At 46.0% G+C, this 23,582-nt stretch overlaps 1 protein-coding gene across 2 annotated transcripts in view; it reads left to right on the top strand.

The window, feature by feature from the left end:
- The window catches only part of LOC119437472 (uncharacterized), a 258,469-nt gene that overhangs the window by 168,481 nt on the left and 66,406 nt on the right, over nucleotides 1–23,582 (top strand). Inside the window, exon 3 of one of the 2 annotated variants that reach the window (XM_049660595.1) lies at nucleotides 3,895–3,941. The exons of the other annotated variant lie outside the window; for it this stretch is intronic. The gene's annotated coding sequence lies outside the window, so the exon portion shown is untranslated. The remainder of the gene's footprint in view (nucleotides 1–3,894; nucleotides 3,942–23,582) is intronic. 2 annotated transcript variants of the gene reach the window in all.

Genomic DNA, 23,582 nt, shown 5'->3' on the forward strand with positions numbered 1-23,582 from the left:
TGCTGATGCATGAGCAGCGTGTGTGTTTACGTGCGCTTTTCACCTCCAAAGGGATTAATCACCAAGGAGCTTACGACGCATGCGCGGAATGACATGTCAATGTCGATAAAGACTGGAGGCCCACCCTCGTCTACTATTAGATCGCTTCGGACAACATGCCTAGCCATTCCAGGGCCATAGATTATATGTCGATTATGGGTCGTGTGATACGCAGAATAGCGTGAATGAGCCCACTTTTCTAAAGGCCCTGTTGGGGCACGATGGAAAATAAAAAGTTCTCAGTGGCCACTCCTCTCCTAAAGCTGTGCGCTGTGTTTCACGTACGACTTCCAAAGGTATGCCGAGATCTTACGATAGTTGGCTCTTGAGTTGTAATTAAAGCGAGCAACAATTAAGCCGACATATGTTAAGAGAGCGCATGCTAAAAGCTCGAGACCTACGCGTAAGCGTCCTGCGGTCGACAGCGAGCTCGTTAAGAAGGGTCAACACCTCTACTGCCCGCCCTCCGCCTCCCCCAGCTTTCCTGTTTTACCTGTGCAGACTCGCCGCTGTAAAGCCTGTTGTTTTCTCACCTGGTGACGTCCTACTTCTTTTTTTTTTATGTCTTTCGAGATCGTCGCAGCTGTTGTGTTATACTTTTGCAACAGCTTATCGCTCCAACTTGATGCACTTACTGTGTTTGCTACTCTGGTCGCCCCCGTCGTTAGGTTCCTGGCGCCCCCCACCCCCTCCTCCTCCGGAGACGGCGGCTCTTAATGCATGCAAATCTGTCCGCGCGCGGGGAACTGTCCTTGGCACCACCTCCGTGGGACCCGCGCGGTATGCGCTTGCGTGGGAAATGCTAGCCAAGGACGGGTGGCGAGCGCGCACTGCCGCCCTCTCACCGTCTGGGTCCCGCTGTCTCTCGACTATATATGTGCGTGCACCATCCAACCGCGGCTTCTTCCTTACCATAACGCGCTCATCTCTCCCGGGCGGACTTCTTTAATGCCCTCTCTTTCTTTTGTTCCGTACCATTCACAGGGACCTTCGTTGTTTCTTACGAGCGGCATGCACTTAAAATGGCACTTCGCTTTCTTTCTTTTTTCGTCTCTCTCTCTCTCTGTATGCGCTCGCGTGAATTCGAGTGTTTGCGTAAGCGCGTGCACGTGGCCACGTGTTCATTGGGAGGTGTACGTATATTGGAAACAACTGTCCCAACTATAGAAAGCTACACGAGGAAGCCAACTGACATGCGGGTTATATGGTATAGTCGACAACTCAAAGACGCCACTGACATATATTTTAAGTACTTGTTTCTTTCTTTCTTTATTTTTTTATTTATTTTTCTGGGGTGAGCAGGAAACGCGCATTCGCGCCAGAAGCTCATCACGCTTCGTTAGTCATGGAAGTACGTAAGGAGAGAAGGCACGTGGACGAAGCTGACGTCGTTGTCCGTTGTCCCCGTGTCAGCGTCGTCCGCGCGCCTGACTTATAAGATGGCGCCCCCAGTAAGACTTATCTGCGAGACTCGCGGCTGTGCATTTAGCAGCGTAGAAAGCAACGTCCTGTCAATGGTATAAGGGTGAACGCTTGGGCATATCCGCCGACCACTGTGGCAGCGTAATCAGGGAAGGAGGACTATGCTTCGCGACCGCGAATTCTTTGCAGTAGCGTTACAGCATAGCGTTACTTTATAATTGGGCTATCTGTACTCGAGTTTTCTGGGGTTTTTTTTTTTACGTCTCTATATTTTCAGGGCACCTACAAACATGGCTGATGACAACGTTCGCGAAGTGGCAATATGGCATGCATTGTTCGGAAGTCCGGGACACCATTAGAAACCGTAAAACGGCTTATGTACAATACCTCGTTTCGCGTGATGAGGCGGCTCATTGAGCACTTCGCACGCTTTGTGCACTTCGAATGGGTGCACATCCGGTCTAATCACTTCGCCCACATCCTACACAACGCACCCAAGTCCCTTAGTGATTGGCACCAGCGCTTTGTCTCAAGTGCTGTAGGGCTGCGAGCAAGAAGCCACTGTAGCCTACTTGGAAGTTTGAATAAATCATTGTTAAAATCCCTGCGGTCACTGAATGTCAGTTATTTATTTATAAATGCCAGATACGTGTATACAAAGCCGACGGGAAGATTGCCCGCACCGTGATGCCAGCAACGACTTCTATGGCTAATGTCTCCGACATTCCAGAGAGAGCGAGGCTGGAAGAGAGAGAAAGAAACCCCAAGTGAAAGTTCCTTTCTCTTCTTTTCGAACCCACGTTTGCCAGTCGGATACCATCTTCCGGTCAGCACGTTCCTCTGGGAGCGAGTAGTCTTGTTTGGGCCGCTTTCAGCACGCGATGCCCGTTACGCAAATGAAGCAACACGCCCAGAGCGGCCGAAGCGAAGCCGCGGCATCCAACCTCGAGGCGGCGTTCGTGTGGAAACCGCTGTGGCCGGGTGAATTCAAATTGCCCTCCGTCGGTGTCCATTTTCTTTTCTTGCGTAAGGAAGGGAAACATTGAAGAAAGCGGTTGCGCACTGACTAGTTTACAGTCTATAGATGTACTTACGACGAGAGGGTGTATCGCATACGTTATAGGCCGGCGCTTTCCGGGCCCTTAACAGCCGAGCAACCGAGAGGTAAAGCAGTAAGCCTGTGTTCAGTTCCCTAGCGCTGCAGCTTCATGTTGTTGGCGTCACATACTGTTATGCTCAATAGGTGGAAGGCTATAGGTGCATACTGACATCGTACTTTTCATACGACACATACTGTGGGGTGATATTAAAGTTGCAGACCTCGTGAGGATTTGCGTCTGAGCGTCAGTATTGAAGTCGTGGCGAAGCAGTGTTGAAGTTGGTGAACAAGTTACTGTATACAGGGTGCGTTTCTTTACTCTTTTTTTTGCGAGACCATACAGACTTCTTACAAAAAGGTTACGACCATGATACACCTGTCGTCTTCGCATACGAGCTCGGCGGGTTGACTGCCTTCAAATTCGCCATTTAAACAAGTGCGTCTAAGGTCCTAACAAACAGCTCGCGTTATTAGCCGCAAAGTACGTCCACCTCGCCTAGGAACTCCTCTGCAAAAGCTCCACGTTCGCAGCGCTTACAGCCTGCGAACGTGGGAAAAAAAACCTGTATCGTCTACAAAAAATACCCTGTATATGGCGACAAAGTGCGAACTGTTTGTTCGTGATTTCGCGGCTCCAATTTCCCAGCGCGGCGACACTTCCTTCATCGAAGCAGCTCAGTCATTGTAGCTAAACATTTCTGTGACGTGCGCGACTTGTATTTTGTTCAGCTCTGCCTGCACCCACCTATCGGATATATCGTTGCGCTGCTAAGCTCGAGGTCGCGGGGTCAAGTCTCGGCCGCATCGGCCGCATTTCGATGGGGGCGAAATGCAAAAACGCCCGTGTTCCGTGCATTGGGGGCACGTTAAAGATCCCCAGGTGGTCAAAATTAATCCTCAGTCCCCCACTACGGCGTCCCTCATAATCATACTGTCGTTTTGGCAAGTAAAGCACCATAATTAAATTTTTCTAGTCTGCCTGGGTTCAAGCACATTTGTTTCTCTTCAAGCATGACACTGCCTTAACAAACGCAACTGAGGAAAGAAAACGTAAACAATTGTTGCTGTCTTAATAGCTGCCGCTGGCCAGAGCTTGTTTTCAGACGCGCTCAAACATACAGCCTAAGTCACTGTTTCATGTGTTGTCTCTTTGTGCAAATGTTCATAACTTTATGCCTCTGTTCTTTTGTAATAACCTATTGGTATACTGTTGATTTTATTAACTGGTCTCTTTTTGTTTTCGTGTATTTTGATGTAATTTGCTTTTCTGCAACTTTGCTGTCTTGCTTGCTGCATTTGCTGCTTCAAATATTTTTTATGGACCTTTTATCCAGGGTCCTGGTGCATTCATTGACTATTGGACCCTCGTCTTATACTATAGGTATGTACAAATTTCAACTTCTTGGAACGTAAGAATAAAGATGGATTGATTGATCTCTCGATCGATTGAATTATTGATTCAATCAGTCAATCAATCAATCAATTACTGTTGGCAGCTTGCGCAACAGTAATCTTAACCGGGAAACGTATGCGGGGAGCGCTACGTGCTGTGCATTGTTAGCAGGAGCGCCTTATCATCAATTATGTGGTTTCGATGCTTATTTTGTGCTTGTTCTTGATTGCAACGAATGCTGGGCTGTATATTTTAATGCGTGATACGAAAGAATCTATGCACTTTTCGCTTCGCGTGCTGAAGTTTTTTTTTTTTTTATTACTGTTTTTTTTTTTTTTCTCGTGAGGACGACGTCGCGAAAAATCCCGACCAACTAGACGCTAACAGCTTCTCTGTAAAAATACGTCCCACTTCAAAACTTCCCTTGCCACTGATCGCGTGAAAAGACTTGATGTCGTCCACAAAATACTTTATTGGCGCGATAAGTTGCCTTCAGCGGATTAAGCAGAGCGGGTGGTCGTGTTAACGCGAACCGTGCCCTCGGAAGCGATAGGCCTGTTCATCTTTCGTGCATATGGTATGCGGATTCGACGAACTTTGCCAAATACGCCTTCCTAATTGTTGTGGCGAATCCAAAACCCTCGAGTGTGCTCCTCGTGGACCACGGAAGTGCTTGACCGACGCTGGCTCCGATTGCTGTAGTGGAGCTCGAAGTGCGTCCATATCACATACATACCCAGCCCCACAGAGGGCAGCGACGTCTGTGCTGCTAGCTTTCCACAAATATGGCCGGGTATAGCGGATTCGTTTCGCTCGATTTTATTCATTTCTTATCATCCACAGTTTCGTAGTCATCCACAGTCGCTGGGACCACTGACGAAGCACGAAAAAGAATAGCATGGGAATATAACTGTTGCAGAATCCCTGTCCCGTCAAGAGTCCCAGGAGCCCATCCACAAGGCTCTGCAGCAGCTGTGGCGACACTTGCAATGACCTTGCAAGTTTTAAACCGGACTCAACGTTACCCTAAAACGTGACTTTTTTTCTTTTTTTTTTTCTTTTTTCGGGCGTGTTACCAGAAGCGGAACAAGTCCCCGGTGTGTTCCTGTCTTCTTTTCTTCGTTTTCTTTCTTCTCATTCCTCTGCAGTTTTCTTCAATATAAATGAAGTGTCAAACTGAATTTTATAGCCACCTACAATAACGTCATCAATACTTCTTTTTGGGCGAGTTGGTACATCTTGAAACTTTGGGTAACAGCGCAAAACAGACGACCACAAGAAGGGAGACACGTACACGCAGCGTTTGTGTGTACGTGTCTCCCTTCTTGTGGTCATCTGTTTTGCGCTGTTACCCAAAGCTGCAATAACGCTATACATTAATGGGACACCCCATGTTTGTACTTACGCTCACTGCTTGCTCCTGCGTATGATCGAAAATGAAGCTATCAAGGATAATGTGTTGAGACTACACTGAACTTCCTGCCGATGAAATGAACGCAAATGGGAATTGAGTTGCGTGCGTCCAATAAAACTCCCGCGGGGCAATAAAGCTTCTCGCAAGAAATACGCGAATCGTAGTCATCATTTCTGTTTAGCGTCGGCAGATCAGGACGGGCTCAAATTCCCAACCATATTTTTTTTGAACGTGTACCGAGTTCTTGCGGAGTCATAAACACCGTAGGACATTTTCCTCGCAGCACGCCTCCGCCGGTGAACTACGAGCCAGGTGGCGTTCGTACCAAAGAAACGCGACCGGATCAAGAAACCTAACGTCCCCGCGACATTATTGTGAAAAAAAAACGAAGCTCTTGCGGCCCCGCGTGTATTTGCGAATATTTGCGGTTGTTATTATTCTACTTTCGTTCGTATAAATAACGACCCACCTAAGAGTGAGCGCGTCGTTGCCCGAGGAGCATCCTTGCAAGCTCCACCTGACAGTTGTGAAGCTATAGTGCGCAACGTCCCTTTCTCTCGATGTTATGCGCACTGCGAGCGACCGCAGGACGCTCTAAGAACATTCGGATGCGTATTTCACTCTCGAAATCCCCGCTTTAATGCCATCAGAGCGTGACAGTGCGGCCTGCCGCGACGCGTGCCTCTTCCACCGCGACGCTCCCAACGCCCTCGCCGAGTGTCTCCGAACTGTCACTGAGTCTCGAGGCATCGTCGTTGGCGCAGCGGCATTTTCTGCTGGTTGCTTGACTTCGGCAACGTTCCTAACATATACGCCGGCTTGGTTGCGCGTATAGCTGGTTTTCCTATTGCGTTGGGAGCAGAGTTTGTGGAAAGCAAACACTACTCCCAGAAAAAAAAAAAAAAAACAGTAGACTGTTCCGTGTGTTGACAGCATATGCAAAACAAAGAGGGGTTTCGCTATTGACGATATTCGAGAAAGCATGGGTCACGAAGTCTTGACACCTCTGCGTGACTACTCTTACGTGAGCCGCGGTACAGGAAAACGAAACAGAATTACAAAGGAAGAGAGAGGAAAAAAACACGTGCTTGGAGGTAAAGCCAACCATCGTGTGTGCTGCAGCTCCGTCTCGGTGAATGGGGCAGAGGGCTGGCCGACGGGGAACGTTGCGATATCGCTGCTGTACCAGCAGTGTCGAGAGGTCACGTGGGGCAAAGCCACTTCTGGGTTAGGGGTTATTGGTTCTTTTTCGACGGGCCGCGTGGCGTGGTCCGTACACAGCGATGCATGACGCTTAATGGGGTCAGCGGCATGCCGCCGGCTGTCTCGAGCCGGCTATGGAGCACGACGTATAGCCCTTCCCTCCTATACACCTCCTCCCATTCTATGCGCCTCCAACATTTCTGGCACTCTGGCGGATCCCTTCGAGGAACAATGTCCATTATGTAGATCCGGTGCTGACATATGGCGATTTTCTATTCTTCTCGGTTATCGTGTGTGTGGGCTGAAGAACGGCTTTGAGTAAGCGTGGACGGAGCCGGGTGAAGTGTCGTAGCCTCGGCATTTACGAAGCCTACTTCACGTAGAGTTGGAGCTGCGTGATGTGACGCAGAGATAAAAACAAAAGCGACATAACGAGTTACTGGCCTCAACCCCCTCCTTCCTTTCTTTTTTTTTTGTCTTACTTCTTGTTGTGGAAACTTGTGAAAGAGAATGGATCCCATATCACTTTTCCGAAGAGTAAAGGTATTTCCAGCGCAATAACTGAAGGCTTTATCAACCTCTAGAGGTCGGTGGCAACTTCTGTTTTCCGCTTAACGCAAATCCTAGTGTACTGTTGTGGGCTCATGTTGACCCGCCTTCCTGACTTCTGCTTTTACCCGGGTGCAGCGTGACGTTCCTATCGAACATCCTTTGACGACTCTGAATCGTGCGGTAGTGGTTAATGTCTTAATTCGCCGTGTTTTTTTGTCCCCGCTGTAATGTTTTCAGCTTTCACCTGACGCTTTGCGGGTTTCCTTTTGTGGTAAACAGCATAATCAATGAGTGTCACCGCGAGGTCACTGTCGTGGCAACCGTCATCTGTCTTCAGGGCAGTGGTATGATCAGTTTTTGACACGATGCAACCACCATTGGTGCAACTGCTCTTCCTGGTGCACTGACAAGGAAACTATTCAGAATTCTATTCTGGCGCTCGACACGTGCGTCGCAAGCGCTAATGGATTGCAGAGTATTCCTTGATGTTCGCCGTAATAGGAATGTTCCACCAGTCCAACGCTTCCGTACACTGTCCGAGATTAGAAACAGTCGCTTAACGTGCACGTCCATCAACTTTTGATCGCAGTGGTATTCTGGATTGAGCTACCGGGCAGCGTTTCGCATTTTAGTCTCACTGATATCTTCATGGCTTTTCAGAGTAATCCTTTACAGTATTTCCGTACCCTTAGATCTCATTTATTTAACTTAACACATTAATGGTAAGTACCAATAGGGTTTCCCATTTTATCAACAGATAGCGTCTGCAATCAAGCCGTCACGACTCAGGTTTAGGAACATCGGTCAAGGAATTTTTTTTAATCCTCAAGATATATCATAATGTAACGCCGTGGCTTGCGTTAAGTTTAATGATATCATGTATCGCTTTCTTTGGACGTCGACAACCAGCTTTAGTTTGACGTGAACTATTTGGAATTAAAGTATAAATAACTGCAAGCAATTTTATTGCACTGAAAATTACCAGTGGTGCTTCCTTCAGAAAAGTTGTAGATTTTTTGCAAACTGAAGTTAGGGATGGACTCATGAGTAAACGAAGCAAATTTTGATTAAGTAAATATGTGTCCGGGCTATTATGACTAAACAGTTCTTCAGAAGGACTTCCTGGAGACAAGGAAGTCCTTGGACAGAGCACGGACTTGCGACGGGTAAAATGCTCGGAAATCCGCTGAGTGTCTTCACTATAAGCTAATTCAATTAACTCCACGGCTGTAGCCGGTGGATGGATGGATGGAAAAACTTTATTATGGTCCAATGGGTCGGGCTAGTTTCCTAGCCCGAAGTGGGCCGCTCCCACGTTGGGACCGAAATGCCTAGCCTATCGGCCGCTTCGCGGGCCCGTTGGACTGCCCATAGCTGTTCATCTAATGTGAGACTGTGTAGAGCTGCGTCCCACCGCTCTTCGGTGGTGTCCTTGTCGCTGCGTAACGCGGAGCAACGCCAGAGCATATGACTAAGATCGATGGTGTCGTTACATTTATCGCATGTTGTAGGAGTAGAGATCTCCGGATAGAGCTTGTTGATTAATAGCGGGTTCGGATAGGTTCTTGTTTGTAATAGTCTTATCATAATGGCCTGAGTTCTATTTAGTTTACTGTGCGGAGGAGGGAAGACCATGCGTTCTAGGTGGAAGTGCTTGGTTAGCTCGTTGTACGTGAGGAGGTGGTCCCTGCAATCAGAAACCTCAGCATCTTCTTGCCTTGTGGCTGCACGGTTGGCAAGTCCTCGTGCAGCATTGTAGGCAAATTCGTTGAGGTTCGGTGCTGTTAAAGAAATTCGAGGCTCAATCACATTCGGACAGTGTTTTTCGTGCGCCCTACCACGAATCCGACTCACTCGGTGACGCTTAACCTTTAGCGGGGAAGCCGAAAACTAGATTTGAACAACCCATCCTCGACGCAATTCACTTTTCCTGTATATGTGTGGTGTGGGCTTGTGACACCGAAGTGCGTTCAGCGAACGGCGCACGTTTTGCGTCTATATACGCCTGGCGCAGACGATCTACCAGTGAAGATGGCATTGCACACCTGCGTTCGGGATCGCGTTGCACACGCGACAACGACACCGCGACGCCAATGAGAATGCTGCCGGATGACAGTCCGTCCTGACAATGGCCGCAGAAGGCTGGCGGCATGCAGGCGGAAGCACACGGCGCGGCAACGAGCTCCCGAGCTACGGCGGCGGCTTCAGCGCCCAACAATGCGGCCATATTTGCGTCTCGCCCGTCCCGTCGACGTCGTGGGAGAGTGATATGCGAGGCCGTATGCGAGGCGCTCATTGTTGAGCGAGTCAAGCTCGGGGGCGAGGGAGCGCGCCCTATGGGTCAGGAAGAGCGCTGCCGTGCGGCCGTCTCTCTATATCGAGGCTTCGTTATCGGAGCAGGTGTGTCCGCGATCTCTTCAATGGGAGCTGTCTTCTGCGGCGAGCGCGCTCGCCTTTCTCGAGAGAAGGCCCAGGACCGGAGTGGGGTCGATGGCCTGCTGCTACAGGCATACGCGGGACCCGAAGTACTTTAAGACAGTTCGAAGTTCTCTTCGGCCTAAATGGCTGGGAGTACAGCGAAGTTCACTCACACTTCGAAGCCGTATTTATATATAGCCGCCTATCTATACAGCCGTCTATTCTTGAATAAGATTACATTTCGTTTTCTGCAGATTTTTGGTGTTCCCATGCATGAGGTGCAAGTACGATGTGCCTGTGGTTTCTATGCACATGCATACAGGAAAGAGAGACGATGGCTTTAATGGCAGCTGGAGAGCTTAGCCTGGCAGAGGGCCTGACTTGTTAGTCCATATAGAAAATGTTCCAAATATAGTGCGCATTACAGGATCTTGCACGCACCCTGTCAGACGAACGAACGCGCAGGTACTCAAAGATAATTTCAGAGTGTAATTGAATCATGCGGCTCTTGAGAAGTACTAGAAGCGTCTTTTCCGCGTGAACGGGCAGGCAGCGCCGGTCCGTCCATGGACCGAACGCCTCCGGAAGCCGAAGGAGCGAATCGCGATGAATTTTTACTGCGACATTGCAGCCTTCAGAGATCATGTAAATGGCATCTGCAGTAGCTGTGCAGGCAGATAACGTGACGTAAGTCCTAAAAATATAGTATTGTGTATACATTGGTGTATTCGACTGATTTTGTATTTCGTAATTGAGGGAGAGAAGGGGGAGAGGGGAGTCTTTTTAATGGATCCTGGAAAGGTTCGCCTGGCGACATGCCAGGCGAACCTGCTACTCTAGATAGGTATGATGAAAAAAATATGATATGCACATTGCATCACAAAGACATATACGCAACATACACAAAATAGCACCACGACACACAAGAAACTCACGTATCTCATTGAGGCCAGTGTATCTTAGGAAGGTGCTTTCGTTCAGTTGCGCGAGGTCCATGGCCCAAGTACGAGTCGTAACTCAAGGCATGACAGTCTTCCATAAGTATTCAGTGCAGACATTAGGGCTGTTCTTCCTAATGTGAATAACCTGCAAGCGCAGATTAAATGGGCTATATGTCTTCTTGTGCATTGCACGCAGGGCACAGTGACGATCTTATCCGTTTAACTTTTAATAGAAAGTGTGTAACATCTGGGACATTTAGCCGAATGCCCGATTGCACCTGTTAAGGTCACAATGCATGCGAAACCCGCACATTGGATCGTAAGTGCGAATATGTTCGTACTGCTGTTCCGAGTCGTCCCAGACCGCACGCTGCGCGCGCTACACAAAACAAGACACAAAAGCTGACACGTCACTCCAGAGAAAGGTGTCGGCAGTTGCCCTCTGTCAGGAGTGCAAGCCACATTCAAACTGTTTTGGTGAGAGAAAGTTTGATCCCGTCTATCGTATGCACGTCGCGGGGTATGTGGACGCCATATTTGGGATCAGTTCTATAAGTAGCACAGTACTAGATGTCCCGCCCCACACTCGTGCGGATACAATAGCCGCTGCGTCCCTTCTGTAATCGGGGCGGACGAGGCACCGCGTGTTCCTTTTCCGACAGTGCGTTAGTGAGCGACGGAGGTAGTCACTGCAACACAACGCTTTGAAGCAGTCCAGGCGCTTCCATTTCATGTTCTTGATGTCAATGAAAGCTGCCCCTGCCAGCGCAAGGGGTGAGGAAACCTCAGTAAATAAGGGATCGCAGAGGACTGCCAACTACGAGATCCCGGAGATGCTGCTTAAATTGCGGTGGGAAGCAACTCATGGTTGAGAGCTTACACGATGTCATGACTCCTGAGGAAACAACGTTTTAATGGCTCTTCGCATGGTGGTAAACTTGATTTCATACTTGATGCCACTGTACAACTCTGGGTACAACTTAAGTACAATTTAAGAAGGCACTGATTTCATTCAAGTTTACACTTGTATTTCCCGCCCGTAGCGTATAGTCGTGTGCCGTGTAAGATGCTTAGCATATGAAGATCCGTACTATGCGCTCCCTCGCATGTTAGCCACGTTATTTCAGTCTTTCTTACCTTCCATCCCTGATGTATCGGGAATTTTATCGGGAGGTGTATCGGGAGTTTTTCATGTTGCTCTGCAATTTGCTCATTCACACTATTCATCTAATTACAATAATCTAGAAGTTGAATAATTAAGAGTAATTGTCTAATTAGGCGGAATGCAAAAATATCTGAGTATCTCCAAGCGACGGCAAACAACATTAGCTTGGTTCTGTCCAGCTACGTGGCACTTGCATATTTTTAAAGTTTGGCCCAACTTAAGTGAAACAACCTGTATGTAGGCTGGGTAGCAAGCCCCCAATTTATGATGTCAGCGCACCATGCCGAAAGCAGCTGAAGAGTCTTGAATTACTTGTCCTACGCCTACGGGTCAAAGCATGTAGTAGTGTCTTCTATGCACGGAGCCGGTGCTCGCGCCAGCTTCTTTCTTTTTCGTTCGTTGTCCCTATAAATATTTGCCCGTGCACGTGGGACGGCATTTATTAAGAGAAAAAGGAAAGGTGCATCCACGCTGCCGACAAACGAAACTTCGCGCGGTAATGCTTACACATATGTCTCCACATTCGTTCCTGTTCAGCCCACGCGCGCTGTGCGCCGCCGGACAGTGCAAAAAACTGCGAGCGAGCGTGGAACGTTTCTTTTTTTTTTTTTACAAAGTTTCAGTTCCCTCCGCGCTACGGTAGTTGGCGTTGCCTGCCGCTGGTGTGAACAGAGCTCAGACCGTCGTCGTCCTCCCCACTTCCTCAAAACAGACGGAGGCCACATGGCTACATGGCCACACGCCCGCACGAGAAGAACCGCGCGTCGCTGTCGGCATAAAGTGCAGTGGAAGAAGGACCAGCAGTGACCACCGTTGCCCGCTGCACCGCTCGCGGCCACGCTCTGGCACACTGTATACCGCGAGGCACCGAAGACGCCAGCTCAGCTTGGGCTGCTCTCCAGCAGTGTCCGTCGTCAACGTCTCCTACATGCGGCATTATGCGCGGCATCGCGGGTATAGTGCGCTGTACGGCGTCCGGTCGGCTGTATTTCTCCCGCACGCCAACGCAGCTCATGCGGGGCCTAACGCAGCGCCTCGTAAACACGTCGTCGAGTTGGGCGGCGGTCTCGATGACCGTGCTGTCTTGATGCGGGGAGGCCAGCAGCGTGGCCTTTGTTGAGCTGTCTGCCGCAGCTGCTTTGACTTTACTTCCGCCTATATACCGAGTCCGTTGGCTGGCGGAAGCGTAACCCAGGGGAATTCCGAGAACAAAGGAACCAGTGTGACGTCAGACGAAGCGTATACGTAATACATCAATGCCTTTTTTTTTTTCATTATGCGCCAAAAGTCGTCGAACATCATAAATGAATCTTGGAACGCGAGCTCCTACAGGATGCCGATCCTATTGCTCGGTCTCGGGTGGTCCTTGTGTGTGGTTGTTTCTTTGGCAACCTTACGGTAATTATATAGGAAATTAGGTGCGCGCAAGCTGCAGGTCCAAGCTGGTAGTTGAGAGACGAAACGCTTCCAAACGCAGCCAAGTAAAATCAAATGTATCTTTGTCGGCGCTGTTTGCGCTAACGAGCCACTTGATTATCCATCAGTGGCCTTGGTTATCGTTTGAAGAAGGCAGCTTTATAACTACGGCTGTTCAGTGAGAGGAGGCAGCGCTGGCGCGTTAACCACACTACGCCCGAGCCTTAATAATATGTAGAGCTTAGGTCATGACTAAACATTTTGCTCGATTCACATCCTCAGCCTTGCAATCTGCAGACTGCATGAAGTTGAACCGCACAGTGACATTTCTGGAACAGAGTTCACGCAGTATGGCTACTTTCTGTTCCATAGCTGCTTGTGTAACGAACTGGCCAAATGCAGACGCCTCTAAACTAAAGGAAGTAATAAATTGAGCTGTATTACTAAGTCACCCTAGCGTGTTAGCAAAACAGCCAGCCACTCTTACCGCGAGAGGAGCCTTTTTTAGCCATAAACACATAAGAACGAAACCCGTCGCTTTTGAAGTTCCCGTACTCTGCAGCATGGCGTGACGTTTTACCGGTGATGGACTGTCCTGTATTCTAAAAAGAGTCAAATACTCAACTTAGCAATCTTCAAAAACTTTTCACTGGGCCACAATGGCCCAAATACGAAAGAATACATTGAAAACCATGAGGTCACATTGACGTACCGGCACGGGTGTTCCTGCACGAAATAGAAAACATGAGGTTTCATGGCTTCATTTTCTTTTGTAATAATCTATCCATTCACAATAGTAACGAAAACCTACTTTTTACAGAATACGTTATCACTCTAAACGGACTTTGTGTTTCTTTTTTGTGTCTCCTCAACGGTAGCACGCAGCTTCCTCTGGGGAACGTGGAACAATATACGTCAAAATAACTACTCTGTATACTTCCGTTTCGGACAGAAAAAAAAAACAAATAAATACCGTTACATGCGCCCGTTTGTGTAGGTATGCACATGGGGTCTTCTGGTAGATGTTCTTATTATTTTTAATAAAAACAAACATTTCATTTCATTAGCTATATAAGGATGCTAGAAGCAGCAATGTTGCCTTAAGCGTTCTTCAGTAAAAAGACACCTTCTTTTAAATCTGAAAATGATGAGATGTCGATCCGACCACCCATATCAACCAATGACAGTGGCACTGACATGAGTTTCGCTGTGAAAGAAGCTGCGTTTTGATACTTACGAGTTATCTATAGCTTTAGGCAAAACTGCGCGTTTGAGAAATAATTCTAGAAACTTTCATACGCATATGTGTTCTGCATGGTTTCTGGTGAACCTGTGGGAAAAAGAGGTAGCGCCCTCTAGGAACGGTGACCATTTTTTTTCGGTTCAGCAATCAGGCTTTTCCTCCTGAGGAGAACGTTGGGAAACAGGGACCAAATTCGCAATATTTTTTTTTTTTTTGCGTAAGAGATCTTTGCCATTAGCCGGTTGCCTTCACTAATAATATGTCCAGCATCAGAGTTGGCTGGAATTTCCTCTTACGAACAATTCTAGCGTAAAAGCAAATGTTAGGCAATCCTGGCTCTGGACAGTTATTAGCGAGTGCCGCCTACCAAAGGCAAAGAGTTTGTACAAAAAAAAAAAAAGCTTTGTGAAGGCTTTCTGTTCGTAAGTGCTCTCTGCCTTGGGCTGGCCTCCTGCGTTCATGATATTTCAAGCATCAGGATTGGCTGGAATTTGCTCTTACTAGAAATTCTAGCGTAATAGTTAGTTTTGCGTGTGAATAGAGGTACAGATTATTTTCCTAATTTCCACTTGAGTCCAGGATTGAGTCCAGGGGAATGTCAATTTCTGCTGAAACATTTTTCTTTACTAAATTGTCTTCAGGTTGTACATAGTTCATAGTGGTGTACATAGTTCATAAATATTCTCGCTTGCAGGGTGAAATCAGTGAAAAGATGGAACAGTATATTTTGATAGCTTCTGGAGTTTCTGACTCTAAAGCCAATTATCAGTGGCGCGTTTTGCCTTTCTTTCGATGAATCGATGAATCCGGGACTGGCGAACCCGGCAATTAAGAACCCTTTACGGTGCCGCATTTCTACCACCTGCGTTAGCCAAGATGCTGTACACATTGTAGAGCGAGTTCGAATTAATCGACAATTCGAAGCGCAGAGACATAGAATATGACGAATCATTTCTGCGGAAATTCGCAAGATAGATGGACATTAATGAAAGGTAAAATTGTCATCCACCGGAGAGTATAGCAGACAAATGCGAATAAAAAGCACATTGGTTTCTCGGAAAGGGAAACGGGCAGAAACAGAAACCCACATAGGTGCAGTTTTTAATGCGAAGCGTTCTTCTCCGAGATCATCCACTTTTTTTTTTTTGCAAACTGGCGGGGTAGGTATATTTTACCGTTTGGTAGGCCGATCCCGATGACAGTGCAGTCTAAAATAATGTGCTACAGGGACGCTTAGGTATGTGCAACTGGATTATGTGTTCTGGCTACGTGTCACTTGGTTTTAGTTTGCTTTCAATCTTATATCTTACCATTAGAAACATTCGGTATCACTTATCATAAATATAAACGCTACAGCGTATTGTCTTCTCATAACCGCTCGCTGCACAACCTTTACATTAGTCATCATGAATCATGAATCAAATCATGAATGCTGTACAAATCATGATTGCTTCGCATTACGCAAACGCCAACTGAACTTGAGTCTGCCAAATTTAATTTTTTTTTCGTACAAGGCGTTTTGTAAAAAACCACTGCCGTGAGCTTACCACACCATCACTTCAGCGGGCACGTCATTAAGAGGCGAAATTTTCATATTTTGATTCACTTTTCCCCTTTTTTTCACAAAGCTTAGCCAACCTTATACGGTGTCTCCAGGGATACGTCTTAGGTTTTCCCCTCAACTGTGCTTCTTCTCTAGTTTACTTCACTTTTTTGAGGCCAGAAACCATTCCCGGGATAATAAAATAAAATAACCTCACAAAACCAATATACTTATCGAAGTATGTATCTAATTACGCTCAAGTAATTAAAACACCGTTTTCTTTCACTTGTCTGCAAACTTCTCTGCCTGTTCGCGAGCTGTTTTCAGCACCACTTGTTTTCGTGACTGTGCGTGCCTCTTTGTGTTCTTTTATTCCGTACTGGCCTTCATTTTACTAGCATGCGCTAAGCTTTGCATCTGTTCGTGCTTTTTTTTTCAGTGCATTTTACGTTTTCAACTTGTGTTTGCCTTATAAGACAAGGAGTAGCCGACGTCACCTAAACGTGCCAACCATTCCATTAGATTCGTATTTTTAAAAAAGAAACAACACGCGAACGAACTAACCAGCAGCAGTTTTCAGTAGAAGCGGGAGACATCCTCTTTTTTTTTTGTTAATACATGACGTTTTGAAATTACTGTATTATAATTTGGAAGCCATAAAATGGCCTCCCTCATCTTGCGCGATGAATATTCACACGCGTGCATTGTTTGTCTTTTTCCGTAGACCATTCACAGTCTCTGCTGGCATCTCACCGTCAGTCTATAATCACCAGCTGCGCACGCATAAGCCCTCCTTCCCCTGTTCGCGTTGGCCAGTGTAAGCTTCCCAGCTGTTTGCGTGCTGGAATACCGCTCGTATTCCAACCTCTTCAGCGGCGCCCAATTGTTATCGGTTTTAAACAGCGAGCTGTGAATCTCATTTTAGTGCCTTGTATGATTTGTTGTGTGCCGCTTACCGTGAGAACAAGTGACGTTGCTCTCTAATTGGTGCGCTCGTCCGTGCGCGTTGTGCTTTCTTTTTGTAACATTCGGCAGCTCCGCGTGTATCCATTATTTAAAGGCGCGACTGGTTTCCGGAAGGGATGAGACCATCGCGTATACAAAATCGCGCCTACAGAACCTGCATGGTGCAGTCGCGGCCATCCCCACCCTCGCTCAGTTCCCAAGTGGCGGGAGCGGCGGCAAGTCGTAAACACGTCGCAACTCTCAGTGAGCGCTGCGAAGGATCTTCATCATCCCGCACAGGGTGGGGGTTGCGCGAGGTCGCTGCCCCTCGCACGAAGCCCGTTGAATGTCTTGCCGTCGGAAACGCATGGGCGCCGATGTTGGCGCCGCCGAATCTGGGGCTCCCAGTGGACGATGGAGTCGCCGTTATTCCAAGGTGGACAGCTATATGCTCCCGGACGGGGACTTGGACGAAAGCTGACCGGCTAAAAAGCTAACTCGACCGAAAATGAGGCGGTCAAAGTTCACCGGAAAGACGCCCACCATATGTTTTACAGATATGGAGGCAAGTTTCACGCACAAATGTCGCCGGTTTTTCGTCATCAGCAGCCGTTTGTCTTGCGTGTGTGTCCGCCTCAGAGGCGCCAACACCGCCTTACACACACATGCCGTCTTCAACTGTGTTCTCCTTTCCTTGCAATCCATTCCGTTACTCTTATTACGCCACTACATGACCTGGCCAACTTCACTTATTTCGCCTTATCACAACTAGATTATCAACCACACCCCTTGCTCGCTAATCAATGCCACCGTCTCGTCGCAAGTTGCGCGGTCCTCACGTTTCTTCGTTATCCTCCTATTTTCTCTGAAATCGTTGTTGTTCTCTAAGATTGGACGCTTCCATGCTCTATAGTTTGTTTACCAGTGACTTAACGAAGTATACTAATTAATTAGAATGCTCGTGAAAAGAGGCGGTAAAGACATGCCTGGATCCTGCATGTCAAAGCTAATACCCGGGAGAAAAGTTCGGGGTGACTGCATCGTGACTGGAGATAATTTACAGTTGCTTCCCCCGTCCGTATAAAAAACAAACTCCCTGCAAAGCGAAATACCAAATTTTATCGGGGCTAAAGTCGGGAACTAAAAGAAATTGAAACGAGTACGATGTCACCGCCAATGTTAAATAAATAATAAATAAATAAATAATAATACATAAATAAATAAATAAATAAATAAATAAATAAATAAATAAATAAATAAATAAATAAATAAATAAATAAATAAATAAATAAATAAATAAATAAATAAAATAAGCTTTTCTGGCCGAAGGCGATCGTGAATATATTGCGATGTGCGGAAACAAAATCCCGGAAGACGGCACCCGCGAGGAGCTCGGTAACAGTAGAAAAAGAAAATGAGAGCGAGAGATAGAGTCATGCTTTTTCTTCGCTTTCTTTCTACGGTTCATAACGTGACGGGGTGTCATAAGCAGGCGCGCGTGTCACGGGATTAGAGTCATCTCGGAGGCTTTACGAACGTAATAGGAAGCGCGCCGGTAAGAACAACCCTCTATAGCACATATACGCGACACGCGTCGGATCTATGTCAGCCCACGCTTCCAATAGCGAAATCCCCTGTATAGCGAGGTGATCGCGGGCAGGCTCCGACCTCGCTGGGCTCTGCGGCACACAGGCCGCGTCGTCCGCGCTCGCGGCCCGTACGGAGAGCGAACAAGGGACCGGTGGGTCAACGGCACGCGATCGCGGAGTTCGCCAACCGGATTAAGAAGGGCGCACCTTCCCATTCGCGGGTAAGCCGATCCCGTGAGCATCGTTGGCTCACTTCGTGACAACCAGGAAAAGGAAACGAGAATAACACCTCGGTGCGCGCAATGGCGAACTGAACAAGTGTACGGTTGAAGGTACAGCCTTCAACCTCCTCACATATATAGCCCGAGGTGGGGAAGCCTTTACATAACGGTGACTACGCTTTGTACACGCCGCCCCTCTGCGATAGCGCCGACGTATTCGAGGATATACGAAAGGGTGTGGTCGCGATGCTCCGTTATTATAGTGCAGCGTATTGCGTGCGCGCTTCTTGGTGTGTGCGCGCATCTTTGTGTGTGCGCGCGTCTTTGCAGGTATATACGCGAAAAGAGGAAAATAGCCACCGAAGGAAAAAAAAAATGGTCATGGGGAAATCGGCCAACACGGCCGTATAAGCCGAATTCCCGCCCGCCTTCGTGTAATACCATGCGGATCGAGCACGACGGCTGGATAGTTCCTTTGTTTCGGAATTGGTGCTTATTTTTAGCCCGGGTCTCATACAATACAATACAATACAATATAGTTTTATTCGCCCGTTTTTTTTTTTTTTTCATACACGTGAATCTGCTGGTCAGCCTAAGCACTTAGCGCTTGTCGGCTGAGCTGGCAGCTGGTGGATACATCAGCGGTTACAAGGCTCAACGATACACAAAAAACCGGCTAGCAGGATCCCGTCCTGCGCGACATAAAAATAAAAAAAAATAAAGAAAGGAATAAAAAAATGGAAAAGCAAGTATAAATTGACAAGCTGTGACAGGTAGACTAGATACATGATGTAAGAGTAAACATGGAACAGATCATGACCCTAAAGCCACACAGAATTGTCATTCTTGCATTGTTTCTAAGCACCACTTTCTTATCTGTTTCACCAGTGTTCTTCTTTTTAGGATATTGCATAAATCGTCACTGAGATCGTTAAATACAGCTGGGACATAATACTTCCTCATTTTTTTACCATAGTTTGTAAAAACTCTTGGCTTAACGTATCTCTCTGTTTTCCTTAGTGTCACTTCTTTGTGGACAGCTACCCTGAAATCACTTGCAAAATAGTGTCGCAGAACCACTGAAAACCGAAACATTTCCCTTACCTTGAGTATACCTAGTTTAGAGTATTTTTCTTTTGCAGAAGCCGTGTGTAAGACTGTTCCATAAGATAAACTATTTACTATTCGTTTAATAAGCTTATTAATAGTTTGCCTTTTGTGTTCTGAGCATGTGCCATATAATGTTATTCCATAGCGCAAAACAGACTCCACTAATGCTTTGTATATTGTAATTCTTAAATTGAGAGGACATTTTCCACGCAAATTATAAATTAAAGCTGCCATAGTTTCGTAACCTTTTACGCAAGTGTTCCACATGATTATTCCAAGTTAGGTGTTCGTCCAGAAAAAGACCTAAGTATTTTACTACTGAATCAGTCTGCAGGGGTTCACATTCACAAGTGCCGCAGGTAGATTTGTGCAAGTATAAGGGCCGGTCGAGGCTTACATGTTTGTGTGGATTTCGGAAACCTAAAAATTTGGTTTTATGAGGATTGACAAAAATACAATTTTTCCCAAACCACTCCATGATTTTATGTATATCTTTTTGAAGGTGTGCGCATCCTCTCTCATATTCCGCGGTACCTAGAATAAGTGCGGTGTCATCTGCATATTGGAATATGTTGGAGTTCAGTTGTAAATTGCCCAAGTCAGTGACATAAATGTTAAAAAGTATTGGTCCCAATGTGCTACCTTGCGGTACACCGTATTTTATTACTTTATAGCTACTGTATTCATTATCAATTCTAACGCACTGTAATCGATTGGAAAAATAGTTAGCAAAGAACCTGTTAAACGGACCTCTAAAGCCTAAACTATTAAGCTTACTTATCATTAGAGCGTGGTCTACAGTATCGAATGCCTTAGTCAGGTCCATAAAAATTGCTAAAGCGACAAGGTTGTTTTCAATAAGATTATGAACGTAATCAGAAAATTCTTCCAGGAGTGCGATTGTGTTTCTATTTTTTGTGAAACCAAATTGCGCTGGATTATGCAGAGAAAATTTCTCACAAAACGACTCAATCACATACGCAATGTGTTATTCCATTATTTGCGCTATAGCGCACAAAATTGCTATTGGCCTGTAGTTGTTATAGTCGTCTCTTTTACCGCTTTTATAAACTGGCCTTATGATCGATATTTTTAGCTCTTGAGGTATAACGCCAGTTTCAAGTATGCCATTTAGTATCTTTAGCATTACTTCTTTCAGCTCATTGAAATGAATGTATAAATCTCGAAAACGCACTTTATCTATTCCTGGCGGCTTAACCAGTTTCATCTGTCGCATGATGCGCCAAAGATCCGTTTCACTTATAGGTGGTAGAAAGGCCGTGTGTGCGCATGCGCGTACTGGTTTGTACACGTCAGAGTTACTGTCATTACTTTCTCTTAGTATTTCCGCAACTGTTATGAATGTATCGTTGAACTTATCGCATATTGTCCGCAGGCTTTGGTTGGGAAAGTTTCTTTTAACCGTATCTTCGATACTGGCGTGTTTTGATCTGCCCATTAATTCATTTGCTATTTTCCATGTCATCCTCACGTCGTACTTGCTGACTGTGAATTGATGCAAGAAGTATCGCCTTTTAGCCTGTCGTATTTTTGCGGTCACAAGATTTCGTAGCATACGAAACTCTCTTCTTTTTTCGTCATCTTCTGGTTTTTTCCTGCATGTCTTCCAGGCCTGGTCTTTTATGTAGCAGAGGTTCATTATCTCATGAGTCATCCATTTATTATCGGGATTTCTTTGCTTCAATGTCACACATCTTGTAGATCGATCATATATATCTTGAAATATTTGCACTAGTTTATTGTATGCCTTTAAATGGTCAAGAGCTAATAGGGACGACCAGTTAGTCTTCTTGATCAATTCATCAACTTTTTTGTTGTCTAAAAGATCCCGTTTTACACAGCTCTCCTCGCCTTCGACATTTTTCTCTGAAAAGATAACAGCTACTATAAAATAGTGGTCTGCTAGTTTTAGATTGACCACGCCTGACCTATGTGATTGTTTTGCCAGCCTCAATACAATGTGGTCAATGCATGTTTTCGTGATTCTGCGTCCTAAGTGCTCTTCTCTGGTGTAGGCGTTTATTACGTTCATGAGTCCATATTCAGCTAATAAATTCAGGTAATCAGCAACTGCTGATCTTGCTTCTTGCAGAATATCAATATTGAGATCCCCAACCAACAGTAACTGTTTTTCATTCATATGCTGTTGCAGGAAAGGGCTCAATTCCTTCAAAAACATATTAGTATCCTTGCTTGGTGGCCTGTAAATGCCACACAATATGTATGTAACTTCTCTTTTGTTAATAGATAGTGCTATAACCTCAGCATTTTGAAAATTAACATCAATTCTAGAACATATCCATGCGTCCTTAACATAGATGAACACTCCTCCACCTCTTCTGTTTTCTCGACATAACGCGTATTTTTGATAACCGTCCAAGTCATAGCAAGTCTGTCTGGTTGCATCCACATTTACTTCTGTTAAAACGATCACGTCAGTAACCACATTTCGCGACAAGTAAACACATAACTGATCCCAGTGTTTTCTTATGCTTCGTATGTTTATGTGCAGTATGCTAATTTCTTGGCTAAGTCCGTCTTCAGCGATTGCATTCTGGATGTTTCCGTCCCATTCAGCGAATGACTCAAAAGCAGCCATTAAACTATCTTTTCCAAATCATTCTCTGTATCAACTTTAATCACTGAAGCACCTTCCACCTTTCTAGCAAAGACTTTGCCGTTCCGCGTCCAGACAAACTTGTAGTTCTTCAGGTTTGCAAGGCTTCGACATTGCCAAAATAACTTTTTTTGATATCGCGTCAAGTTTTCATTGATGAAAATATTGTCACCCCGGAGGGCGGTTCTCTTGGATAGCCAAAGGTCTCGAGTGGCTTGGTCAGTGAACCTCACAATGAATTGGCCGAACACGACGGCAAGCGAGATTGAGTCGGGGGTCGCTTGGAACAACGCGCTTACACGAGATCGCGTCTGTATATTAGTATTTATTCCCGAAAGCGATGGTTAACTAACGTTTTTTTTTTCTTTTTTTTTTTCGGCGGTTTGGTTACGCGACGCTTTCACACACACACACGCACGAACACACACTTATATAGGCGCGGGAACATGCGGAGCTGTGGCGTACTGCCATTTTACCGCACAAGCACAAGCAGTTAAGAAATAAGAAAGAAAGAATTGTGCATGTGAAAAATGCAGACATGCGTAAAACAACCAACAGCCCAGAAAGATTGTAGTTAATGGGGAGCTAGTAAGAAGGAATGTAATCGAATAAATTTAATAAATTGGTAATTTAATAAATTACCAACGCCTGTGTTAGAAGCAAGCACAAGACCTACTTGGAATTTTCGGAGTTTAAAGTAACATTTTGTTTAACTATTGAACATTTTGCTCCGACCCGCTAATAGCTAACTCCGCTGTTAACCCTGTGCAATTTTCTGCGACCTGACTGTCAGGCACAGCCAGTCAAGCCCTCTGAGGCTTTGTAGGCCTGCTATCTGTACTTTATTTTCCTTTATGCACAATAAAGATTGTATTGTATTATTGAATGTATTTCTCTCCGAAACGATATTTCGTTCAATGTATTAGCTCCACCAGTGTGACACTATTTAAAATGTAACAAATATAAGAATCATGCACGAACGACGTCGATAACAGTGCCCACATCCGGCTGCTGATGATGATGATCATGACGGTGGTGATGATGACGATGATCGAATTCCCCCTTTTGTAGTGGCACGTGGCACCACACTTCAGTGTGTACTGTTTATGTTTACATACAGCTTTGCCATCGCGAGTTTGTTTAAATTCCAACTCCTTGATGTTGGAAATCAATTCACGATTACATCATTTTTAGACTACAGTAATTTTTACTTCGCATTACTTTAGTTCTT

Source organism: Dermacentor silvarum, chromosome 1 (genome assembly GCF_013339745.2).
Source record: "Dermacentor silvarum isolate Dsil-2018 chromosome 1, BIME_Dsil_1.4, whole genome shotgun sequence".
NCBI lineage: Eukaryota > Metazoa > Arthropoda > Arachnida > Ixodida > Ixodidae > Dermacentor > Dermacentor silvarum.